The sequence below is a fragment of the Rhinopithecus roxellana genome, chromosome 8 (assembly GCF_007565055.1).
Source record: "Rhinopithecus roxellana isolate Shanxi Qingling chromosome 8, ASM756505v1, whole genome shotgun sequence".
In the NCBI taxonomy this organism is placed as follows: Eukaryota; Metazoa; Chordata; class Mammalia; order Primates; family Cercopithecidae; genus Rhinopithecus; species Rhinopithecus roxellana.
In genome coordinates this window covers 82,003,529-82,028,757 of record NC_044556.1, presented here as the reverse complement: position 1 = coordinate 82,028,757, position 25,229 = coordinate 82,003,529, and the positions used below count along the sequence as shown (strand labels likewise).

General features: G+C 35.1%; 1 long non-coding RNA gene across 1 annotated transcript in view; it reads left to right on the top strand.

Moving 5' to 3' along the window:
* Nucleotides 1–25,229, top strand: part of LOC115899285 — a 66,327-nt gene that overhangs the window by 27,023 nt on the left and 14,075 nt on the right. Inside the window, exon 2 of the long non-coding RNA XR_004059032.1 lies at nt 24,607–24,682. This is a non-coding gene — a long non-coding RNA (uncharacterized LOC115899285). The remainder of the gene's footprint in view (nt 1–24,606; nt 24,683–25,229) is intronic.

The following is a 25,229-nucleotide window of genomic DNA, read 5'->3' as shown; positions in this document are numbered from 1 at the left end:
ACAAAAAACTAGCCGGGCGACGAGGCGGGCGCCTGTAGTCCCAGCTACTCGGGAGGCTGAGACAGGAGAATGGCGTGAACCCGGGAGGCGGAGCTTGCAGTGAGCTGAGAGCCGGCCACTGCACTCCAGCCTGGGCGGCAGAGCAAGACTCCGTCTCAAAAAAAAAAAAAAAAAAAAAAAAAAAGAAGCCTAGGGTATCATTTATAAAAAGTGCAAGATTTACAGATTCTTATAAGCTGTTCATACAAACTGGGGAATAGAATATTTGTATAACATTTTAGTCAGTCCACATATCTGATATCACCAGTGAAGTTCAATTTAACATTAAGCTTATTAATAAATATCTGGTGTTGATTAGTAATAAAGATAAATGAAGTCTATCTAGGGAGAAGACTTTGCATTAACTTGTAGGAAACCACTCCTGGAGGACATAGGCCAACTAACTGTTCTAGAGGACATGTTGAAACCAACACACATTTTAATCACATTTTCTGTAATTAATCATGTTAAAAGAAATGATAAGCCAAATATAATTTACCTTCTTTTTTCCTCACACAGATAGTTTACTAGTATTTTCAACTTAGAAGAACATAACAAAACCATTAAAAATATATTGATATTTTATATTCTTCAGGCAATTCCTTCCTTTTTAACATAGAGGAAATGTATGTAAGAATGTATTTTTTCCTTTCTTCTTTCTTTCCCTTTCTTTCTTCTTTTTTCTTTCTCCTTTTTCTCTTTCTCTTTCTTTCCTTTTCCCTTCCTTCCTTTCTGTTTTTAAAATCACATCTGTCTGAAGAATGGATGTAAAATAACTAGCCTTATAATACAGATAATTAAAGTAAAATTGGTTGTTAATGACTTACACAGATAGTTGCAGAGTTTTGTTTTATTTAGTCATAAAGTTATTTATTAAATATTAGTCTATTTCTATTTTGAGCCAGATCTATTATCTTTCTAGAAAAATGGGTAATAATAAATGTAATAACAACAATAACCAAAGTAGCTAAAATTTTTACAGAATTTTTTACTCATTTGTTACTGTAACCTTATGAAAACAAAAACTTTATTATCTGTATTGTGCAAATGAAGATTCCAATGCCTAGAGAGTGTAACCGCAAGTCCAAAGTCACCCAACTATCAAATGGTGAAGTGAGGAAGAAATGCATGTCTATATGCCTCTTAATTCCTTAACTACTGTACTGGGCCATATCCTATCCACTCCCAGTTTCCAGCCCTGAGCCAGCTTTCCCTGTTGATCCACTTACAGATTCAGCTGTATGTGTCATGAAGAATACATAAATAAATAAACCACAGACTCTCTTTAGATGGAGAATACAATTTGATAGGGAGCATAAGACGTGTAGCATATACACAAATATATATATATATATAAAATACAAAGCAAGAAGTAATACATTGTTGTTTACAGATTGTTGAGATAAGACAGATTGAACAGATTGTTCAATCAGAACAGACTGTTGAGATAAGACTTATACATTTTTACTAAAGTGATAATACAGTAGCTTTGAAATGAACATGGAATGGATTCCACCCTTTGCCTCTTTGTTGAATGTACAAACAAAATTCCGAAATCCTGTTTTCTGATTTTTGGAACCTTCAGAAAATTCAGGGTCATTTAAAAAACTGTCAGAGTGTACACACAGAAGAGTAGATGCTTGGAGGAGAACTTCTCTGAAAACAATAATACTATAAACCTCATTTTCTTCTCTTATGAGATGAATAATGTGGACTTGGAAAAAGGAGGTTTCAATAAGACCACCTAGGAGCTTTATATGTGTTTCCTGATATTGGAGGGTCTTGAAACTTGGAGTCAGACACTTGCCTAGTCTATTTAAAGGGTAAGAAAAGGAGTAAAGGTATGTCTATCTGCTTGGTGAAGAGCCAGGAGAGTATTGCTGCTGCTTTCAGACTGATATGGTCTCCTAGAGCTTGTTGCGGTAAAGGATGTGTTAGTGGAATAAATACAGGGCCATGCAGGGAAGATAACTGAGCAGAAACCATTTTAAGGGCTTATCAGGAGGATCAGCAGGGATTGCTGAAGGACTCCTGTAGTGTGAGATATTGTGAACGAGATCCCCAGGGAAATTCGGGGCTGAACTGGAAGCATCCAGCCAGGAGATTGAAATGCCACAGCTATGGAAACTTCCAAATCCAATCCACAAAAGCATCTCATAAGAGAATAAGCTTTGACCCTCATGTCAGGCACAGAGAATATGGCACAGTCAGCAGGAAAAAAACATTTCTTTCTCTCTTAGCATTCCTGCTTACTTTTACCCTGGAGAGTTCTGAGAAAGCAGCTACTCAGTGAAGGAGGAGGTAGACATGTGAAGGAAAAGTGTAGATGACAACCAACCATTCTCATTGTGTTGAGGAAGGCAACTATAGGCCTTGGCTTTGGAAAGAAGTCACAATTTAAATGACTATTGAAACATTAATTAATAATTTTGATTGTATATGTTATTATTATTGATTGTAATTATTGAATTGAGATGTGTTTTGTGACTTAAGGAGTCATAAACTACTTACTACCTAAAAGTAAGCTGGAAAGTAATAAAATTTAAGCAATTTTCCACCCAGGGGCAGGAAAGATTAGCCACACTGAATGAATTTTAAGTGAGTATTGGAGATAAAACAGAATTGTGATTTGAACTTATCTTACCAGTTTCATGTTCAACATACTAATTATATATCTTATAAAGATTTCACAAAATGCTGTGCAATCACAGCTAATAGATTGACCGACTCTTGTACCAAAGCAATATCGAGTAATATAAAGGTTACTCAATAAGGACTCGCTGGAGCATTGTTTTATTTTTAGCTCCCTCATCTTTTTTGCTGGCACCTTATCTAAATTTCACAATGTTTCTTAATTTTAGCTTCTTTACATGTAAAAATGAATAAAAGTGTAATAATGCAGTGTGAAATGCGTTTTGCTTCAAATTAGATGATATAAATCAAATACGGTAATGTAATGAACACATTATAACACTAACTGCAATACATGTGTAGTATTAATATTATTAAAATAATGCAACCACTTTTTTAGTGGAACTTATAAACTCTATTTTATTAGACAAAAATATTATTCTTTTAGCCCCCATATTGGTGTTCATATGCATTTCAGACATTTTTGTGAAATAGGCATACACACAACACACATAGTTTACTTATAATTTTTCTTGTTATACTTTATATATAAATGTATTTATTATATCTTACTTTGTTATTTACACATTTTTGCACTTTAAAATGGGAATTTTGTCTCAATTTTAAGGCATATATAGACTGAGAATAAAATAAGTGACAAAACAAGTGACCAGTCTGTATATACTGTATACTAATAATACATATAGTATATTATTAGTGAACATGAATATATATACACATATATACATAAACACAGTACAGAATATACGTAAGTGTGTATACATACTGGGCAGATATATATGCTGACGTGTATAGAGTTGTGTGTAAGAATGTGTACATAGTTTAATTCTCACAACTCCATGAGATTTATGATATTATTTACTATATTTTACAGATGAAGAAACTGAGATGTGGAAAATTTAAATAACTTGGTCATGGTCACAGTGCTGGTGAACAGTAGGGCCCCAACAAAGTAGCACAAGTTTGTCCTCTTATATTTATACTCTATATTCAGTTGGCCCTCCGTATCCTTGGGTTTCACATCCACAGATTCAAACAACCATTGATCAAAAATATTCAAAAAATAAATAGTTAAATAAATAAAAAATAACTACAACAATAAACATAGAAATAAAAATATAGTATAACAACTGTTTACACTGGATTTTCTTTGCATTGGGTATTATAAATAATCAAGAGATTATTTAAGTGTATGGGAGGTTGTGTGTAGGTTACATACGAATACAATGCCATTTTATAACACAGACTTGAGCATCTAAAGATTTTGGTATCTTGGGTGGAGGGGAAGGTTCCTGGAGCAAATGCCCCTGCTGATACCAAGGGATGACTGTACACTTTATTCCCTTCATTGAGAGAGAAGGCTACAATACAATCAAGTACTAATTACCAAAGGAGTTACTACAAATCAGCTTTGGAAATGTCAGTGTTTATATATGTGAATGTTAATAACTCAGTTAGAAATAGGGAGTTGAAAAGACCTGCCAAGGTAATATGGGTCCTCATGAATGGAAATGGATTTCTTTCCCACTTGTAATTCAAATGAAAAAGATATTAAGAACAATACCAGTACAACTTTGTAAGTTCCCCTTTCAACTTAGGGGACATAGAGACTCACAGGTGTCTGATTTACATCTAAGAAATCAAAACAGCAAAGTTTGACTGAAGCAGCTTGTGGCAGCATAGCAGAGGATGCTGGTAGAAAGTAACTGCACTCTCACTGAGATTAAACTAAAGCTGAATGTTTCCTCTGCTTGAGATGTCAGGTCTTACAATAAAAAGTCTGCAGGGGTTGTCTTAGACCCATTGTCAGACTCTTGTCTAAAAGGAAGAGGAGAGACCACAAAAGAAAGATATGGACAATGAGAATATGTATCATAAGAAACTATCCAGTAGCTAGGTTTTTGCACTCATCAAGGGAGCCATTGGTACAAGACCTCAGTGATTGGAGATCTCCAAGGAACCCACAAAGTGATCCCTGAAACAAGTGATAGATGCAGGAGGAAGATAGGGAGGTGGTGGTCCCAGAGAAACACTTGGTCCCACAAGTGTTTACATCAGATGTTTTCATGCAGGGAGTTTGTTATACCAGTTTAAAGTTTAGGGAAAATTACAAAGAAGCTTCATGCTTATGCCAGCATTTCAGAGCGAATGGAAAGAAACAGATTGACAGTGGCCTTATTCCATAACAGTGACTCAAATGATAAAAGAGGAAAAAGAAAATATGCACCTGTCCTCCAAGATCTTATAGTTCTGGCTAGGGAAACTAGAATCTTCTTAACTGTATATAAAATACTACACCAGATAAAATACAGCTTTAATAATAAAAATTTCAAATAAAATAATAGAGTTGCAAGCTCTTGATTTAGTTCAATAAATTTCAGTTTTCTTCGTATTTATCTTATGAAGCAAACAAAAATAGATGCTAGTTGATTCTTTTCTGTTTATTGATTTGTTTTCTTTATAATGTTGTTTACCTATAAAAATACAGTAATGTTTTATTTTGCTTTTGGTGACATTTTCTTTTTTTCAAGAATTCTTTTATCTTAATTAGAAAATCTGTTTACTATGATCTTTCCATATGGTTGTCCAGAACTTCAGAACTGATACACATCTTAGAAGTCATTTATCACAGCACCTTTATTTTAAATATAGATAAACTGAGGAGCCTAAAGGTTAAGTGACTCACAAATGCCAGTACAAAAGAAATGGCAAGAGTCAACATCTCCTATTACCCAGACAATTGTTTTTCATGTAGTATGCAATATTATATTGCTTCTCTGAACACAAGACAAATTCATTTTGGGGAGAAGAAAGAATGATGTAGTTCTAGGTAACCATCAACACAAAGATAAGATGGATTTACATTGCTTCAGTGCCTTTATTTGATAAGTGATATCAAACATATCATTTAATAATTTCAAAATTAACAGGCACTAAAAGTGGGTTAGGTTCTTGTTAGAAGTGTTTAGAAGGAACAGCCAGGCAAAAATATGCACATGGAATTTTTAATGATATGTACCTAGGAACTATCAGTGTTGGTTTAATGATACGTATCTAGGAACTATCAGTGCTGGTTATTTTTACTGACCCCTCCTACCCTCTTGTTGGTCCTGATAATGAACAATTGCAAAATATTTTTGAAGTTAATTTTCAAATTTATTTTTTAAATTATTTTCGGGCATTCAATGAGTCTGGAGAAATATTGGGTGATTAGAACGAATAATAATTAGAAAAGAATGAACCTCAGCCTCACTGTGGGTGACAACATAAGTCTTTGTGTTGTGACTTCTCCTGTGTAAAGACTATATCAAATAGCCTTGGGTCAAATTGTTTTTTGGAAGAAGGTAGAAAATAGTTGGTCACCAGCTATCTGATTAGGTTGTCTGAACTACAACTGGGACCATTTAGAAAATGACCACAGCAACTCAGGACGAGATTTTTATTGTAGTTTCCAATTATTACAAAAGTGCAGATTGTGGGTCCCAGAAATTTAAGAGGTCTTTGCCCTCAAGTGGATTGTAGTCTAAAAAAAGGAAATCAGACCTTATTTTGTATTTAGCATGGTACATAAAGACAGCAGGAGGAATATCATATTTGCAAATACATTTGTGATGTAGGCCATTCTGGAGACCAGATTTTTCATGCTTGTTAAAAATGGAATATTTCTGAGGACTCTGTTCTGTTCCATTGGTCTATATCTCTGTTTTGGTACCAGTGCCATGCTGTTTTGGTTACTGTAGCCTTGTAGTATAGTTTGAAGTCAGGTATCGTGATGCCTCCAGCTTTGTTCTTTTGACTTAGGATTGTCTTGGAAATGCAGGCTCTTTTTTGGTTCCATATGAACTTTAAAGCAGTTTTTTCCAATTCTGTGAAGAAACTCATTGGTAGCTTGATGGGGATGGCATTGAATCTATAAATTACCTTGGGCAGTATGGCCATTTTCATGATATTGATTCTTCCTATCCATGAGCATGGTATGTTCTTCCATTTGTTTGTGTCCTCTTTGATTTCACTGAGCAGTGGTTTGTAGTTCTCCTTGAAGAGGTCCTTTACATCCCTTGTAAGTTGGATTCCTAGGTATTTTATTCTAAGCAATTGTGAATGGGAGTTCATTCATGATTTGGCTCTCTGTTTGTCTGTTACTGGTGTATAAGAATGCTTGTGATTTTTACACATTAATTTTGTATCCTGAGACTATGTTGAAGTTGCTTATCAGCTTAAGGAGATTTTGGGCTGAGATGATGGGGTTTTCTAAATATACAATCATGTCATCTGCAAACAGGGACAATTTGACTTCTTCTTTTCCTAACTGAATACGCTTGATTTCTTTCTCTTGCCTGAAACAGAACAGAGTCCTCAGAAATAATACCACACATCTACAGCCATCTGATCTTTGATAAACCTGAGAAAAACAAGAAATGGGGAAAGGATTCCCTATTTAATAAATGGTGCTGGGAAAATTGGCAAGCCATAAGTAGAAAGCTGAAACTGGATCCTTTACTTACTCCTTATATGAAAATTAATTCAAGATGGATTAGAGACTTAAATGTTAGACCTAAAACCATAAAAACCCTAGAAGAAAACCTAGGTAGTACCATTCAGGACATAGGCATGGGCAAGGACTTCATGTCTAAAACACCAAAAGCAACGGCAACAAAAGCCAAAATTGAAAAATGGGATCTAATTAAATTAAAGAGCTTCTGCACAGCAAAAGAAACTACCATCAGAGTGAACAGGCAACCTACAGAATGGGAGAAAATTTTTGCAATCTACTCATCTGACAAAGGGCTAATATCCAGAACCTACAAAGAACTCAAACAAATTTACAAGAAAAAAACAAACAACCCCATCAAAAAGTGGGCAAAGGATATGAACAGATATTTCTCAAAAGAAGACATTCATACAGCCAACAGACACATGAAAAAATGCTCATCATCACTGGCCATCAGAGAAATGCAAATCAAAACCACAATGAGATACCATCTCACACCAGTTAGAATGGCAATCATTAAAAAGTCAGGAAACAACAGGTGCTGGGGAGGATGTGGAGAAATAGGAACATTTTTACACTGTTGGTGGGATTGTAAACTAGTTCAACCATTATGGAAAACAGTATGGCAATTTCTCAAGGATCTAGAACTAGAAGTACCATATGACCCAGCCATCCCATTACTGGGTATATACCCAAAGGATTATAAATCATGCTGCTATAAAGACACATGCACATGTATGTTTATTGCGGCACTATTCACAATAGCAAAGACTTGGAATCAACCCGAATGTCCATCAGTGACAGACTGGATTAAGAAAATGTGGCACATATACACCATGGAATGCTATGCAGCCATAAAAAAGGATGAGTTTGTGTCCTTTGTAGGGACATGGATGCAGCTGGAAACCATCATTCTCAGCAAACTATTGCAAGAACAGAAAACCAAACACCGCATGTTCTCACTCATAGGTGGGAACTGAACAATGAGATCACTTGGACTTGGGAAGGGGAAGATCACACACCGGGGCCTATCACGGGGAGGGGGGAGTGGGGAGGGATTGCACTGGGAGTTATACCTGATGTAAATGACGAGTTGATGGGTGCTGACGAGTTGATGGGTGCAGCACAGCAACATGGCACAAGTATACATATGTAACAAACCTGCACGTTATGCACATGTACCCTAGAACTTAAAGTATAATAAAATAAAATAAAATAAATAAAATAAAATAAAATAAATAATGGAATAAGGTATTTTGAGCATATTTGTCCCTAGAAGAATAGATTTGAAATCTTCAGTTTTTCCAACACATACTTTAGGATTTGTTTTACAGACACTCCTCTATTTAGTAGTTAAGAGAAAAATAAAGCTTAGCATCTACCAGGCCACTTTCATTTGTATGTGTGGAACTGGCTCATGCTTTGCTGGAATTCAGCTCTACCAGACTGGTGTTGTACTTGGCTAAGTAGCATTTTTATTTAAATAAATGCAGAAATTTAAGAAAAGTAAAATACAGGGTTTAGTGTATTCAATATATTTCAGGGAAAAAAAGGCTTATAAAGCTAGTTACATATCTATTCTAAATATTAGCTACAGTCTAAATAGCTCTTTTTATAGTCATGGCAGATAAATAATACTGAAAAATTAATCTATTAGGCTGTTATATAATACCCATTTTAATGTAAAATATAGAAATTATAAGATTTAAGAGGAATACATCACATGCTTTGTTTCAATAAACTCATATACAAGAGAATATATAGCGGCATGCCTCCCTTTATTGTGCTGCACAGATATTGCATTTTCATACATATTGAAGATTTGTGACAATTCTATAGTAAGCAAGTCTATCTGTCACTTTTGCCAATAGCATGTGTTCCCCTCACTTCATGTCTGTGTCTCATTTTGGTAATTTTCACAATATTCCAAAATTTTAAATAATTGCTAGGTTTGTTTAGTAACCTATAATCATTGATCTTTAATGTTACTACTATAATTGTTTTTGGGGTACAATGAATCAGGCCTATATAAGATGGCCAACTTAATGGATAAATTTGTATTGTGTTCTGACTTCTCCACTAGACCAACAGTTCCCCTGTCTTTCTGCCTCTCCTAGGGCCTCCCTATTCCCTAAGACAAAACGATATTGAAATTAGTCCAATTAATGATCCTACAATGGCCTATAAACGTTCACGTGAAAGGAATAATTACATATAATTACGTCTCTCACTTTAAATCAAAAGCTGGAAATGATTAAGTTTAGTGAAAAAGGCATGAACGCTGAAAGCTGAGATAGGCCAAAAGCTAAGCCTCTTGTGCCAAACAGTTAACCAAGTGGTTACTGAACAAAAAAAAAGTTATTAAAGGAAATTAAAAGTGCTACTCCAGTGAACACATGAATAAGAAAGGAAAACAGCCTACTGTTGATATGGAAAAAGTTTCTGTGGTTTGGATAGAAGATCAAACCAGCAACAACATTCCTGTAAACCTAAACCTAATCCAGAGTAAGGCTGTAACTCTCTTTCATTCTATGTCAGCTGAGAGAGTTGAGGAAGCTGCAGAAGAAAAGTTTGAAACTAGCAGAGATTGGCTCATGAGGTTTAAGGATAGAGGCTGTCTGTAAGCTGAAGCAGCAAGTACTGGTGTAGACGCTGCAGTAACTTATCCAGATCTAGCCCATATCATTGATGAAGGTGCCTACAATATGCAACACAAGAAAGCCATCTACTGGAAGAAGATGCCTTCCAGGACTTACATAGCTAGAAAGGAGAAGTCAATGCCTAGCTTCAAAGGACAAGATGACTCTCTTCTTGAAAACTAAGGCAGCTGGTGACTAAGGTGAATGTTTATTTGCCTAATTTACAAAAATCCTAGGGCCCTTATGAATTATGCTAATTCAACCTCTATGTGGACTCTATAAATGGAACACTAAAACATGGATGACAGTACATCTGTTTACAACATGGTTTCCTAAATGTTTTAAGCACACTATTGACACCTACTGCTCAGTGAAAAAAGATTCCTTTCAAAATATTACTACTTATTAACAATGCATTTGGTCATCCAAGAGCTCTGATGGAGATGTCCTAGAAGATCAATATTATTTTCATACCTGCCAACAAAATGTCCATTCTGCAGCCAATGGATCAAGGAGTAATTTTGACTTTCAAGTATTTTGATTTAAGGGGCCAGGTGTGCTACCTCATGCCTGTAATCCCAGCATTTTGGGAGGCTGAGGCGGGAAGATTGATTGAGAGCCAGGAATTTGAGACCAGCCTACACAACATAGTGAGACCTCATCTCTATTAAAAATAAAATTAAAAAAAAAAATAGCTGGACATACTTGCATGTGCCTTTAGTCTCAGCTACTCAGGAGGCTGAGGTGGGAAGATCATTTGAGCTCAGAAGCTCAAGGCTGCTGCAGTGAGCTGTGATCACACCACTGCTTTCCATCCTGGGTGACAGAGCAAGATCCTGTCTGGCAAAAAAAAAAAAAAAAAAAAAAGTAAATAAATAGCTGCTATAGAGAGTGATTCCTCTGATGGGTCTGGATAAAGTAAACTGAAAACCTTCTGGAAAGAATTCACCATTCTAGATGCCATTAAGAACATTCATGATTCCGGGAGGAGGTAAAAATATGCACATTAACAAGAGTTTAAAAGAAGTTGATTAGAATCATCATGGATGACCGAGCGGTTCAAGACTTCAGTGGAGGAAGTGACTGTAGATGTGGTAGAAATAGGAAGACACCTAGAATTAGAAGTGGAGCTTGAAGATATGACAGAATTGCTGCATAAGTGGATGAGCAGTTACTTCTTATGAATGAACAAAGAAAGTGGTTTCCAAAGAAACTGGAATCTATTCCTGTTGAAAATGTTGTGAATATTGTTGAAAAGAAAACCAAGAATTTAGAATATGACATAAATTTAGTTCACAGCACAGCAGCAAGGTTTGAGAGGATTGATTCTAATTTTGAAAGAAGTTCTATCAAGGGTAAAATGCCATCAAATAGCAACACATGCTACAGAGAAATCTTTCATAAAAGGCAGAATCAGTTGATGAGTAAACTTCACTGTTTGTTATCTTATTTTAAGAAATTGCCCCAGCTACCACAATTTTCAGCAATCACCACCCTAATTAGTCAGCAGCCATCAACATCAAGGTAAGATACCTCAGCAGTGAAAAGATTATGACTCTCTGGCTTGAGCCCAGGAGTTGGAGGCCAACTTGGGCAACATGACAAAACTTCGTCTCTACAAAATAAACACATACATACATGCATGCATACATACATACATACAATACAAAAAATTAGCTGGGTGTAGTGGCATGTGCCTGTAATCCCAGCTACTTGAGAGACTGAGGTGGGAGGATCCTTTGAGCCTAGGAGATCAAGGCTGCAATGAGCTGAGATTGCACCACTGCACTCTGGCCTGGACTGGACCCTATCTCAGCAAAATTAAATAAATAAATAAATAAATAAATAAATAAATAAATAAATAAATAATAAATAGATTATGACTCTCTGAAGGCCCTGACGATCATTAGCATTTTTTTCTTCATCTTTTAAGTTCAAGGGTACATATGCAGGACGAGCAGGTTTGTTGCACAGGCAAATATGTGCCATAGTGGTTTACTGCACAGATCATCCCATTACCTAGACATTAAGCCTGGCATCCATTAGCTCTTCTTCCTGATGCTCTCCCTCCCCAGACACAACCAACAGGTCTCAGTGTGTGGTGTTCCCCTCTATGGGTTCATGTGTTATCATCATTCAGCTCCCAATTATAAGTGAGAACATGCAGTGTTTGGTTTTCTGTTTCTGCGTTAGTTTGCTGAGGATAATGACTTCCAACTTTATCCATGTCCTTGCAAAGGACATGATCTTCTTCCTTTTTGTGGCTGCAGAGTATTCCATGGCTGTATATGTACCACATTTTCTTTATCCAGTCTATCATTGATGGGTATTTGGGGTGATTCCATGTCTTTGCTATTGTGAATAGTGCTGCAATGAATATAGACATGCATGTGTCTTTATAATAGAATCATTTATATTCCTTTGGGTATATACCCAGTAATAGGATTGCTGGGTGCCATTGCTGGGTCAATCCCATTATTGAGTATATATCCAAAGGAATGTAAATTATTCTATTATATTTTATAGAATAAAATATAGGTTTTTGAGGAATCGCCACACTCTCTCCCACAGTGGATGAACTAATTTACACTTCCACCAACAGTGTAAAAGTATTCCTTTATCTCCATAACCTCAGCAGTGGTTGTTTTTTGACTTTTAATAGTAGTCATTCTGACTGGTGTGAGATGATATCTCATTGTGGTTTTGGTTTGCATTTCTCTAATAATCAGTGATGTTGAGCTTTTTTTCATGTTTGTTTGCCTCATGTATGTCTTCTTTTGAGAAGTGTCTGTTCATGCCCGTTGCCCACTTTTTAATGGGGTTTGTTTTTTTCTTGCAAACTTGTTTAAGTTCATTGTAGACTCTGAATATTAGACCTTTGTCTGATGAATAGATTGTAAAAATTTTCTCCCATTCTCTAGGTTGTCTGTTTACTCTGATGATAGTTTCTTTTGCTGTGTAGAAGCTCCTTAGTATAATTAGATCCCATTTGTACAGTTTTGCTTTTGTGGCAATTGTTTTTGGTATTTTCATCATGAAATCTTTGCCTGTGTTTACATCCTGGATGGTATTGCCTTGATTTTCTTAAAGGGTTTTTATAGTTTTGGATTTTACATTTAAGTCTTTAAATCATCTTTGGTTAGTTTTTGTATATGGTGTAAGGAAGGGGTCTAGTTTTAATTTTCTGCATATGGCTAACCATTTATCCCAGCACCATTTATCAAACAGGGAATCCTTTCTCCATTGTGTGTTTTTTTTTTTTTTTTCAGGTTTTTCAAAGATCAGATGATTGTACGTGTGAAGTCTTATTTCTGAGTTCTCCATTTTGTTCTGTTGGTTGATGTGTCTGTTTTTGTACCAGATCATTAGCAATTTTTAGCAATGAAATATCTTTCAATAAATGTATGTGTTTCATTTTTAAGACAAAATGCTTTTGCACACTTAACAGACTGTAGTGTAAACATGACTTTTGTATGCATTGAGAAACAAAAAAAATTATATGACTTGATTTAATGCAATCTCCATTGTCTTGCAGCAGTCTGAAACTGAATCTGCAGTATCTCCGAGATATGTCTGTACAAAAAAAGAACCATTTCATAAAATTATTAAAGTAGTTCAAATATGATCAACACAAACATTTTAAAAAATGAAACTGCATACCTAATTTAGACCTTAATCTTGAAAGGGCAAGTAATGGCTATTGTACCTTATAGAAGATTATGCTCAAATATGGCAGAATTAGCATAATAGATACTGTCAATATTTTACATGTAAAATACCATGCACATAGTCATCAAAGAAGAAATTACTTTCTTTGAGCACATAATTTTTTTTATTTTTAATATTATAATTTTCTTTTTTCTTTTTCTAAGAAATAATGAGTATTTCTCCCATTATTAACATATTTCTCTTATTATTATTCCCCCTATTATTAACACATTACATTAGTATGGTATATTTATGACAACTAACTAACTAATATTGATATAATATTATTAACCTAATTTAGAACTTTATTCATATTTTCTCTTCTGCTCGGGATAACATCTGGGATACCACATTACATAAGTTTTATGTCTCCTTATGTGCCTTTTGGTTTTGATAGTTTCTCAGACTTTATTTTTATTTTGAGACAGAGTATCCCTCTGTTTCCTAGGCTGGAGTGCAGTGGAACAATCACAGCTTACAGCATCCTTTGCCTCCAGGAACAAGTGATCCTCCCACCTCAGCCTCCCAGGTAGCTGAGATTACAGGTGTGTGTCACCATGCCAGCTATTTTTTTGTGGAGATGAGGTTTCCCCATGTTGCCAAGGCTGACCTTGAATTCCTGGGCTCAAGCAATCTGCCCACCTTGGTTTCCCAAAGGGCTTGGAGTATAGACGTGAGCCATCACGCTCAGCAGACTTTTCTTATTTTTAATGACCTAGGCAATTTGAGAAATATTGGTTAAATATTTTGTAGGAAGTCCCTCAATTGGAATTTTTGTGTTGTTCTTCTCAAGTTTACACATGGGGTAATGTCTTTTAGGGAGGATGATCACATAGGTAACATGCCAGTCTTTGTAGTACATTGTAGTAAGGATATATACACAAATAGGACTTATCACTGTTGATGATGTTAATTGACCACCTGGCTTGAGCTAGTGTTTATCAAGTTTATCCACTGTAAATTTATTCTTTTTTTTCTCCCTTTCTATATTCTACTTTGTGGAATAAATCACTGTATATAACACATACTTAATGAGTGTGAAGTTGTGTGGCTCTTCCTTAAGAAAATAACTATTTTAAAACATATTTGTAATTCTTCTGTATGAGAGATTTGTCTCTTTTTCGTTTATGTGTTTGCTTAATCATTTTATATCAAAATTGACTCATAGATAGTTATTTTTACTTTGGTTTATAATCCAATAATATTGCACATTGTTGCCCAAATTTGCCACTGGTTGTTCTTCAGTTGGCTCATGTATCCCTTTGTCATTCTTCTCATCATTGTGACATTTTTTCTTTAAATGCTTTTTTTACTTTTTGATAGAACAAGAAGTTGTGTTCATCTTGTATATTTCATGTCCCACCTCTATATTCAACCATTTCTTCATGCATCCTAAGTTTTTTTTTTTTTTTTTTTTTTTTTTTTTTTTTTTTTTTTTTTTTTTTTATTAGAGAATGATATTAGACCCAAAGATCTGGGTGCTAGTTGTGCTCATTGTTAATGGGGTGCCATTACTTCTATGTCCTCTCAACTGAAAGAACAAGTCAGTGTATGTTTGTATGCTTACATATCTAGAAATCTATATCCAGCATATGTGTTTGTTGAGCAAATGAAGCGTGCCTACTGATGTATCCAATTCTATTCCATTTCCACACGGATCACTTCAGTCAGTTCACTCTCTTACTTATCTATAACCTTCTACTCCAACAGTGAGAAACTTGGCTCCTACTATCTGCCACACATTTCCTTAAATGTCCAATTCCAGTATACCTGTATTGTGTTTCAGAATTGTTAACCTGTATGGCAATCGAGAATAACTGTATGAATTAGAGTATAGCACTTAGGTACGGTTCTTTTTACCTGTAAGAAAAAACAAAAAAACAAAAAAAAAAACTACTCCAGTCTCCATTTATTTCCAAAAATCTTACGTCAGTACTTTTTTCTCTTTTCGCTTTCAATAAGGTTGGTTCATACATTTGTAATACATTTACTAGTAGATTTGTTTATAACATTCAGCATCTCATCCTGGGATTTCTAGATCCTTAAATTATTTTGTAAAATTTGCATGCATTAAATATTTTTGTGCTGTTTTTCACAATATTCTTTGTGCCATAAAATTCACCCAAATGTGTAGAAATTAATGTCTTTTATTTACAGAGTTATCTAATCATCATGACTTTTATCTCTCATGATGACAGCAGTAGGAAGAAATGTTGATGTTCCCTGGGTCATGAGGATACATTATGCTTCAACTTGATCTATATAGCTAACGTTTACTTAATAAAAAAGGACTGTTAGAAAATCAATACTCAACTTTAGGCTTTGGTTCATCATCGAACACCCAATTCTGATGAACAGTGCAAATCACATAGTCATTTATCCCATGGTGGGCCATTCCATCTTGTGCACATTTTAATAATAGCGTAAGAACTGTTTTTCAAAGGAAAGGTAGTTATTTGCTAAAGAATAAGTTTGCTTCAAAACTTTGTGGGACTTTGGTATGATTTTCTTATTGTGGATTGCTATAGGCTCCGATCAGCCAGAAGCATTTTGAGCATCACTGAATTTGCTGCATTATAAGGGTCTTGTGTAGAACAACTTGCTCTGCATCTTGAACAACTGGAGAACAGCACACCCAAGGTAGTGTAAAATGCCTTCTAAATTAAAAGCAAAACAAAAAATGCCATGTGGTTTGAGGTAAACCTCCTTAAGAATGTTTGTATTAACATGGTGCAGAAATCTAGTACTTAGAGGAGCACTAGATTCATGGCTAAGCTTTGGAGAGGACAGTAAGCTGTGAATAGTGAAAAGGAGTGATAAATGCATAGTAGTGTTAGCCAAGGTAGCAGTGAAGTAAGACTGCTTTTGAGGAGGTGGAAAGGTACAGGACGCAGTCTTCAGAAAGAACCTATTATACATATGTCTTTAAGTAGAGAGAAAAAAATCCTTACTATTTAATTAGGCTAAGGCGAACTATTTACATTTTGTCAGGTAGTTTCAGAGACAAATATTTTGAGAGTGAAGGTGAAAAGCTAAAAAAAAAATAGGATCCTTGTCCTTGTTTCCCAAGAGTACATGGAATATATAAAAGGTATTCACAAGCATGAGAAATACTTTTAAAAGATAGTCCTTTCGTATCAAATAATTGTCTTTCAAAAATATCCCCTTCGTTTTGGAATTTTAATTGCATATGCTTGGATACCTAATGGTGGATGGCTCTCTATTTGCAATTTTTTAGGTTAAAATCTCAAATTTTTGCTTCCTCTAACTGTTTAAAACAATGAGCTCACAAACTTCATCAATGTTTGTTAAGAACAGGAAGAAATCTCTAAAGTTTACTATAGATCCTACTATGGAGAAGCAAATATGGACACCTGGAGATATGTGGACAAGGTAGTAAGAAATTAGGTAATAGGGTCACAATAGCCAATAATATGCCCTATCTGATTTCAGGTAAGGAGACCAGAGTAATTTAGACAGTGTTATTTTTGTCTGGTAGTTGAAAACTTTTTGCCAGAGCAAAGATGAATGTAGCCATTTCTTTTTCCACCTTGTAAATATATCAAGCTTTTTAAAATTCACTTTCTAGTCAAATTGTTACATTAATCCGTGATATGCTAACATCTCTGTGCATTTTAAAAGCGACTTTCTGCTTTGTCTCTAATGAGGAGAATTCCAGGAATGTCCCTAAGGAAAGATATGTTTAGCAGGTGGGACCTCTTGGTATTTCTCAGGTCATATCACCTACTCATATGGCCAGTCTTAGGAGCCACTGAAATCTAACCGAGGTAGGTTTTCCTAAGTGTAACTCTGGAGCTAAAGAAGAAGAAAAAACAAAACAAAACAAAACAAAAAAACTTCTCTCTTAAAATGACTTTTCCCTGATTATTTGTCAGGGACTGCATGCTGTCCTTCACACTATTAGGTTGGTGCAAAAGTAATTGTAGTTTTTGCTGTTACTTTTAATGGCAAAAATCACAACCACTTTTGCACCAACCTAATACATGTCAACATATTTGGACCAAAGTAGAGATGAAGATGAGGGCCAAGAAGTAGCTTAAAACACATGCTATAGTTATAATCCTATGTTTTTTACTAGCCATGTACTTCATGGAATTTTCTTACAGTTTGTGTTATCAACAATAGTAGTAACAATACCTTACATTTATGCATGCCTTTATAATCTTCAAAGTGTATTTACATGCATTATCTCATCTGAACTTCACAATATGTGAAGGTCTGGAAAATATGTATATGTATGTGTTTATATACGTGCATATGCATGTATATACATATACATATATATACTCACACGTAAATGATGTTTATATATCACTTCACATTTAACTTTATAAATATGACAAACATGTATCAAGTGAAAACTTTATAAGGTGACAAACAGTATCATATTTAATCTTCACAAAAACCCTATCAGAGATATAGAACGTATATTATTAAATATCCCTTTTTTACAGATAAGGAATAAAATTTTGAAGAGGTCAACTGTCTGGCTCAAGACACTGCAGGCAATAAGCAAAAGAGACTGAATTTAACTCGACTTCAGATTTCTCATGTAGTTTGGATCCCACTAGACTAGCTATTTAACTGAAGAGAGTTCAATAACCCCAGTGCTCAAGTTGCACTCCACACTAATTAAACAGGAATGTTTGGGGGTAGGACTCAGGCAGCAATATATTTTTTTAAAAAAAGATCCTCAGATGATTCCAATATTTGGGAGTATGTAAACTAATAAACTGGTCTTTTTTTTTTTTTGTAATTTAACCTGACAAATATCTATTCCACTTTTCAAAGTATGTTTCTAAGGTGCCATTAATATAACTACTCATTTGCTTTTTACCATGACTTTTATTCACAGAAGCTGTGTATGGTATCTCTAAACATATAAAGTTAAACATGATTAGTAGGTTTTTACCAATAAAATCACATATGCTAGAAACGTGAAAAATAAATCAACATTTATAGGTACTATAAGAGGAAAGATTAAATGCTCACCTTTCTAGTTTTGCCAACCTATTAAGAAAAAAACAGATAAAACATAAATATGAATTCCTGAAAAATATTTTTAAGCGAAAATTCCTGTTTATTCCTTTTGGGAGCTGCTTTCAAAGTTAGCCTACTTATCTCATTCTCTTAGTATCATCGCTACTCCTTTTCTGTTTTTTTTTTTTTTTTTCAAAGGGAATTTTGCTAATAAGATCAAAGGAAAACAAGCAACTTCCGCTATCAGTGGATATGAAAGAGGGTCATAGATACCCAAGAAGCTACTCTGTGCTTTTTATAAACCAGTAGTCCAGGAATCCAGACCTAATTTGGCAGGATTTTCTGTGCGCAATAGACCAAGAGAATCCAATTCAGAATACTCCAGGAAGTCTGCCCTTATTGGAACCAGAAACTAGTATGATAATGCATTTGAGGTAGTCCGGATGGGGAAACTCAGTCAAATGGTTGCCCATCAGGTACAGGTTTGTTATCAACATCTACCTTCAAAGCTTCTGTCTCTAGTCAAAGAAGTAAGTGTACTTTAAAAGCAATAATAAAAATAAAAAAACTCTTTTTTAATGGTTCTGGGCAGGTTGACTCTTTGAAAGAGCCAGAAATTTGTGGCAATGAGGATAGGATTCAGTGAGTGCAACTAGAGCAGTTCAGTATCTCACAAAGTCAACCAGGGTGTAATCCCTGAGAGCAAGAATGCAATTGAGAACGTACTCATTTCTAGTTGATTCTTCAGATTAATTGGTCATGGAACTTCTAAAAAGTTTGAAAATACCCGTGTGAATCCCCAGATGGTTTGTGAAAAATGTCTCCCTGGCTTATTAACTACTTTCAATAGGGTGGGCATTTTTCTTTTTATCTTTCCTTTACTTTACTTTCTTTGCTTTTTTTTTTTTTTTCTTTTTAGAAAATTTGAGCATGTCAGTTTCATTCTTTTAAGTACAAGCGGTAACATTTAAGTATTAAAAAAACACACCTGTGTCAAGGACAGACATTGCCCAGCAAATTCGATCTGTGAAAACTGACTGTACTAGCAGACTTACATAATACTGTCCTTGGGGTCCATGTTAAGATGACCTATAAAGGTATCTGCTTTTTACTGTGGTACAACTAAATTCATTTGAATGTGATCCAAGATAAATTGGTTTTATACTATATTTTGCTCAGGATGACTAGGGATTATAGAACTGGCACTGGATTCAGAGTCAGAAAATATTTTATTTTCTTGGCTCTGATTTTAAATGTTCAATTTAAATTCTCTATGTTTCAATTTTTTCATTTGTTTTTAAATGGACATGAATATACTTTTTTTCTGCTATACTGCCATAGGTTAATCAAGGGTCAAATATGAAAGTTCTTCACCAAAAAATAAAGTTTGAGGTATTATCTTTCACATAAATATTTTGAAAAGTACACTTTCACCTCTATTTAAAAAGGTAGAAAGTGTCAGCTATTTCCTATGCCACGGTTGTGAAACAGTGGTGTGCATACCACTCTGTCACCTAGACTAGAGACACAGTTTTTTAGGAGAAACTGTGTGGCATGCTGTAATGCCACAGTGTGAGCACAGGATATTTTCACACAGTGTCAACATCACATTAATATCTGGGCAAAAGTTTGATACCCTGATAAATAATAATGATATCTTGTATTAATCATGAGCATACAAATTTCTCCTGAGTTTTAACAACAGCACAAAAAAATTCAGTATTTTGGCAAGTGGCAAGTAGATTCAATAATACCTTGAGAACACTGAGGCATATTTATTTATGTTCTTCTCTGCTACTCAGGATAGTTAGGCAGAACATTTTGAGATGCCCTAGTCCTGTATCAAAGTATCAAACTCTTCTGATTCATATATGAGGCCTTCTGTAATACTGGATCTAATTGTCTATTGATCCTTTTTTCCACTACACCCTGTGTCTCAATCGATATACCTGACTGGTATATCTCCTTTAACCCATTGCAGAATGACTTTGAGGAGATATTATGTATTTTATAAACAGTTCAAGCTGGGCATAGTGGTTCACGCCTGGAATTCCACCACTTTAGGAGGCTGAGGCAGGTGGATCACCTGAAGTCAGGAGTTCGAGACCAGCCTGACCAATATGGTGAAACCTGGTCTCTACTAAAATACAAAAATTATCCGGGTATAGTGGCATGCGCCTATAGTCCCAGCTGCTTGGGAAGCCAAGACAGGAGAATCTCTTGAACCAGGGAGGTGGAGGTTGTAGTGAGTCAAGATCATGCCCCTGCACTCCAGCCTGGGCGACAGAGTGAGACTCTATCTCAAAAAATAAAAAATAAATAGATAAACAATTCATTCCATAATATACTAGCATGCTTCCCTGTATTAAACTTCATTTATCACTCGGTACCAAGAAGAGGAAAATAAGCATATTTAGTGTGTGTATGGGAAGGGAGGCAAGCATAAAAACTAAAAGGTTGAAATGACTTTAGTTGCTCAGCTCCTCTATTTTTCCACCCTTGGATCCATGGTACATTTTTTAAGGTCTGAGCATCTTTTTCTTCATTGTGAAAGTTTTCCATATCAGATGATTATAACAATGATTATAACATGAATCTTCTTATACCGTGGCTTATTTGTGAACATTCTCAACTTCCCTATGAATTAAATTTTTTTTTTAAAGTTGCAAGGGTACAGATGAGTGTCAGGAAAGCTTGTTAACAAGACTGATGTTCATCCATGTTGATATATATATATATATAAGTATTTCCTTAATATTGCTAAATAGTATTTCATCATATTGATATGTATCAATTTACTTATTTACCTATTGATGGACATTTGGATTAATCCAATTACTGGGCAATTATTAATAAAACTGCAATGAATATTCATGAGAAAGTCTTTGTGAGACTGTATGGTTTCATCACTCTTGGGTACAAAACTAAGACCAGAACTGATGGTCAAATTGCAAGTTTATGTATAACTTTAAAAGAAAGTTCTCAACAATTTTCCAAAGTAAGTTTTACCATTTTGCATTCTTATCATCAATGTATGAGAGTTCCAGCTGCTCCACATGTGTACCAATACTTAGTGATAACAGCCTTCTTTTTTTTTTTTTTTTTTTTTTTGAGACAGAGTCTCACTCTGTTGCCCAGGCTGGAGTACAATGGCATGATCTCGGCTCACTGTAACGTCCACCTCCCAGGTTCAAGTGATTCTCCTGCCTCAGCCTCCTGAGTATCTGGAATTATAGGCGCCTGCCACCATGCACAGCTAATTTTTGAGACAGGGTTTTACCCTGTTGGTCAGGCTGGTCTCGAACTCTTGACCTCGTGATCCGCCCACCTCAGCCCCTGAAAGTGTTGGGATTACAGGCATGAGCCACAGCACCCAGCCGATATCAGCCTTTTAAATTCTAGTTTTTTGGTGATTTTGCAGTGGTATCTTCCTGCACTTTTAGTTTGTATTTCTTTGTTGATAAAATTGAGCATCTTTTAATATATTTATTAATCATTTATACATGTTCTTTTGTGCAGTCACTGTCACACAGTTTGTGTACTTTTAATGGACCCGTTTATCTTCTTATTAACAAGTTATAAGGTATATGTGTATATGTTGAAAGTATTATCTCCAGATCTGTGACTTGCAAAATTATGTCAGGTCTGTATTTATAGAATCTATAGTGATGTCATCTCTTTCATTTTTGATAGTTGCTATTTGTTTCTTCTCTGTTTGGTCTTGGTCAATCTGGCTAGCAGTTTATTAATTTTATCAATCTTTTAAAATAATTATTTTTGGTTTAATCAATTTCCTCTGTTGATTTTCTATTTTCAATTTCATTTATTTTTACTTGTATCTTAATTGTTCCAATTCTTTTAGCAAGCTTTAGGCATATTTCATTTGGACTTTGCCAGTTTGTTCAGTTGGAAGTTTAGATTTTTTATGTGCTTCCAATTTCACCCTCCCACCTTTGAACTTTGCTGTCATATATTCTATTTTCCACATGTGCTACAAACACTGATTCAAAGCCTCTAATTTTGCTTAGGAAGTGCAAATACCTTTTGGAGAAATTAAAAACAAAAATCAAATATATATTTTTTAACTTTCAATTGTGTAATTTTCATTTTCATTGCTCTTCATTTATTTACTTATATTTAAGTTTCTGTTTGGGGTACTTACTTATTTATTTATTTTGCAAAGCCCTAGAAACCATGGGGTATTTTTTTTTCCTGACAGAAGTTTTTAAGAATATTTCTCATTAGACAGAGTCATTGATCATAAGTTCTCTAAGTAGTATTTTTCTCTGGAAAAATAAAAGTTTTTTTCTTTATTTTTAAATGTATTTTTATTGATAATAGAATTCTAGGCTCACAAAGTTTTTTTTAAAGCACTTTAATGTTGCCAATTCATTATCTTCTGGTTGATTGCGTGTTATCAAACAAGAAGACTGCTGTATTTCTTCTTTTTTTTTCATTTTTATTTTTTTGAGACAGGGTCTCACTTTGTCACCCAGACTAGAGTTCAGTGGCCCGATCTTGGCTCACTGCAACCTCCACCTCCAGGCTCAACCGATTCTCCTGCCTCAGCCTCCCAAGTAGCTGGGATTACAGGTGTGAGCCACTACCACCAGCTAATTTTTGTATTTTTAGTAGAAGCTGGGTTTTACCATGTTGCCCATGCTGGTCTTGAACTCAAACAGTCTGCCTACCTCGGCCTCCAAAACTGCTGTGATTATAGGAGTGAGCTACTGCTCCTGGCCTGAACTTCGTAGAATTGTTTTTCTATACATAACATGTCTTTTTCTTCTGACTGCCTTGTTTTATTCTTTGGCTCTTGGCACTTTTAATATGTTGCACCTAGTATTTTTTTATTAATTTCTGTTCTCCAAGTTTTTGGTTTTGTGATCTAATTTATTGCATTAAAAAATTCAACTATTCCTTAAAATATTTTTTAAATATTTAAAAATATATTTTGCCCTTCTTCTCTTTCTAGTATCCCAATTACACATCTGTTAGACTGTTTGATATTGTCCCATTGCACAGGATTCTCTGTCATTTTCTCTCTCTCTCTCTCTCTCTCTCTCTCTCTGTCTCTCTCTCTCTCCTCTTTGTGTCTTAGTTTGGGTTGTTCTTTTTTACCTATCTTGAATTTTACTAATATTTTCTTCAACTATGTTGAGTATACATATATTTGGGCCCATTGAAGGCCTTCCTCATCTCTGTTACTATGTTTCTATTTTTTTCTAGCATTACTATTTGATTATTTCTTATACTTTTCATCTCTTCAAAATACCTCATCTGTTCATGAAAGATGTCCACCTTTTCCTCTAAAGCCTTTAACATCTTAGACACAGTTATTTAAAATTCACTGATAATTCCAACATCTGGGCCTTATCTAAGTCTAGTTTTGTTGATTGCTTATTGAGTTGTATCTTAACCTTGGTGTGTGTTGTGGGGGGTATGTACATGTGTGTGTGTGTGTATGTGTGTGTGTGTGTGTATTTTATACACAGGCATCATGTGTAGTCATGTAGAGGTTGAGAGAAATATTGATGCCTGAAAATGGACAACTGTCTTTCCTGGACAGTGAGTTAAGGTTATGAGTATATCTAGCTGGCAGTGAAGCTGGTTTGTTTCTTTGTTTTTTTACATCTCCAGGTTTAGGTGGGTGCTCCACTGTTACTTTGTGCTTGAGGATCGAGAGCTGAATTACAGGAGGATTTTTCTCCATGTTCCTAGACTACTTTCAGCCTTAGACTTTCCCTACATGCAGAATATCTTCACGTTCTTGACCGTCTCCCAGTGGTTTTTTCTTATTATTTTGTGCTTATGGACCTGAAAGCTGATCCAAAAGGGGCAAGGGTGGGGATAGACGGTTATACTTTTGTGTTTTCTGTTGTCCTGGCTTGTCTTAGGTAGGCTTTGTGTCCTTGGCTGTTGAGGTTGTGTCTTTCTCAAAGATCATGTCCTGCCCTAAGCAGTAAGGAATCTCATTTGCTGCTCTTCCCTCGGTGGTTTAGGCTTGTGTATTGTAGGGAAGAAGGATCCAGGTGAAACTCTTGCTCCACAGTGTTGGCTATTCTTCTCCCACAGACTGGCACAAGGGAGAGCGACACTTGAATACGTGGTGAGATGTGTGAAGGGCATGACAATGGATGCAAACACCCTGGTAATTGCTAATCTATTTTACTTCTATAAGTTCTTTATTTTCAAGACATTTTATTTTGTCATTTCAAGAATGCAAAAGACATCAGTAGAATTAGAATGTGTAACCTTTTGAGATTGGCTTGTATTACTGCCTTTCAGATTCATTAAAATGTTTGCATGTGTAACTCACTGTTTCTTCGTATTACTGAGTAGTATTCCACTGTATCCAGGTACCACAGTAACTTCAACCAGTCACCTGTTGAAGAATTTTTTTCCAGTTTTTGGTTATTATTGATAAACCTGCTATGAACATTTATGTGAAGATAAGTTTTCATTGCTTTGGGATAAATGTGTAGGAATGCAATTAGTGGATCATCTGATAAGTGTGTGTGGTTTTATAAAAAACTGCCAAACTATTTTCCAGAGTAGCTGTACTCTTTTACACCCCTAGCAGCAATGTATAAAAGAAACAGTTTCTTTGTATCCTTATTAGAATTTGATAATCTCACTATGTTTAATTATAACTGTTTTATTATAAACATAGTGATGGTCAACTTTTTTTAATTTGT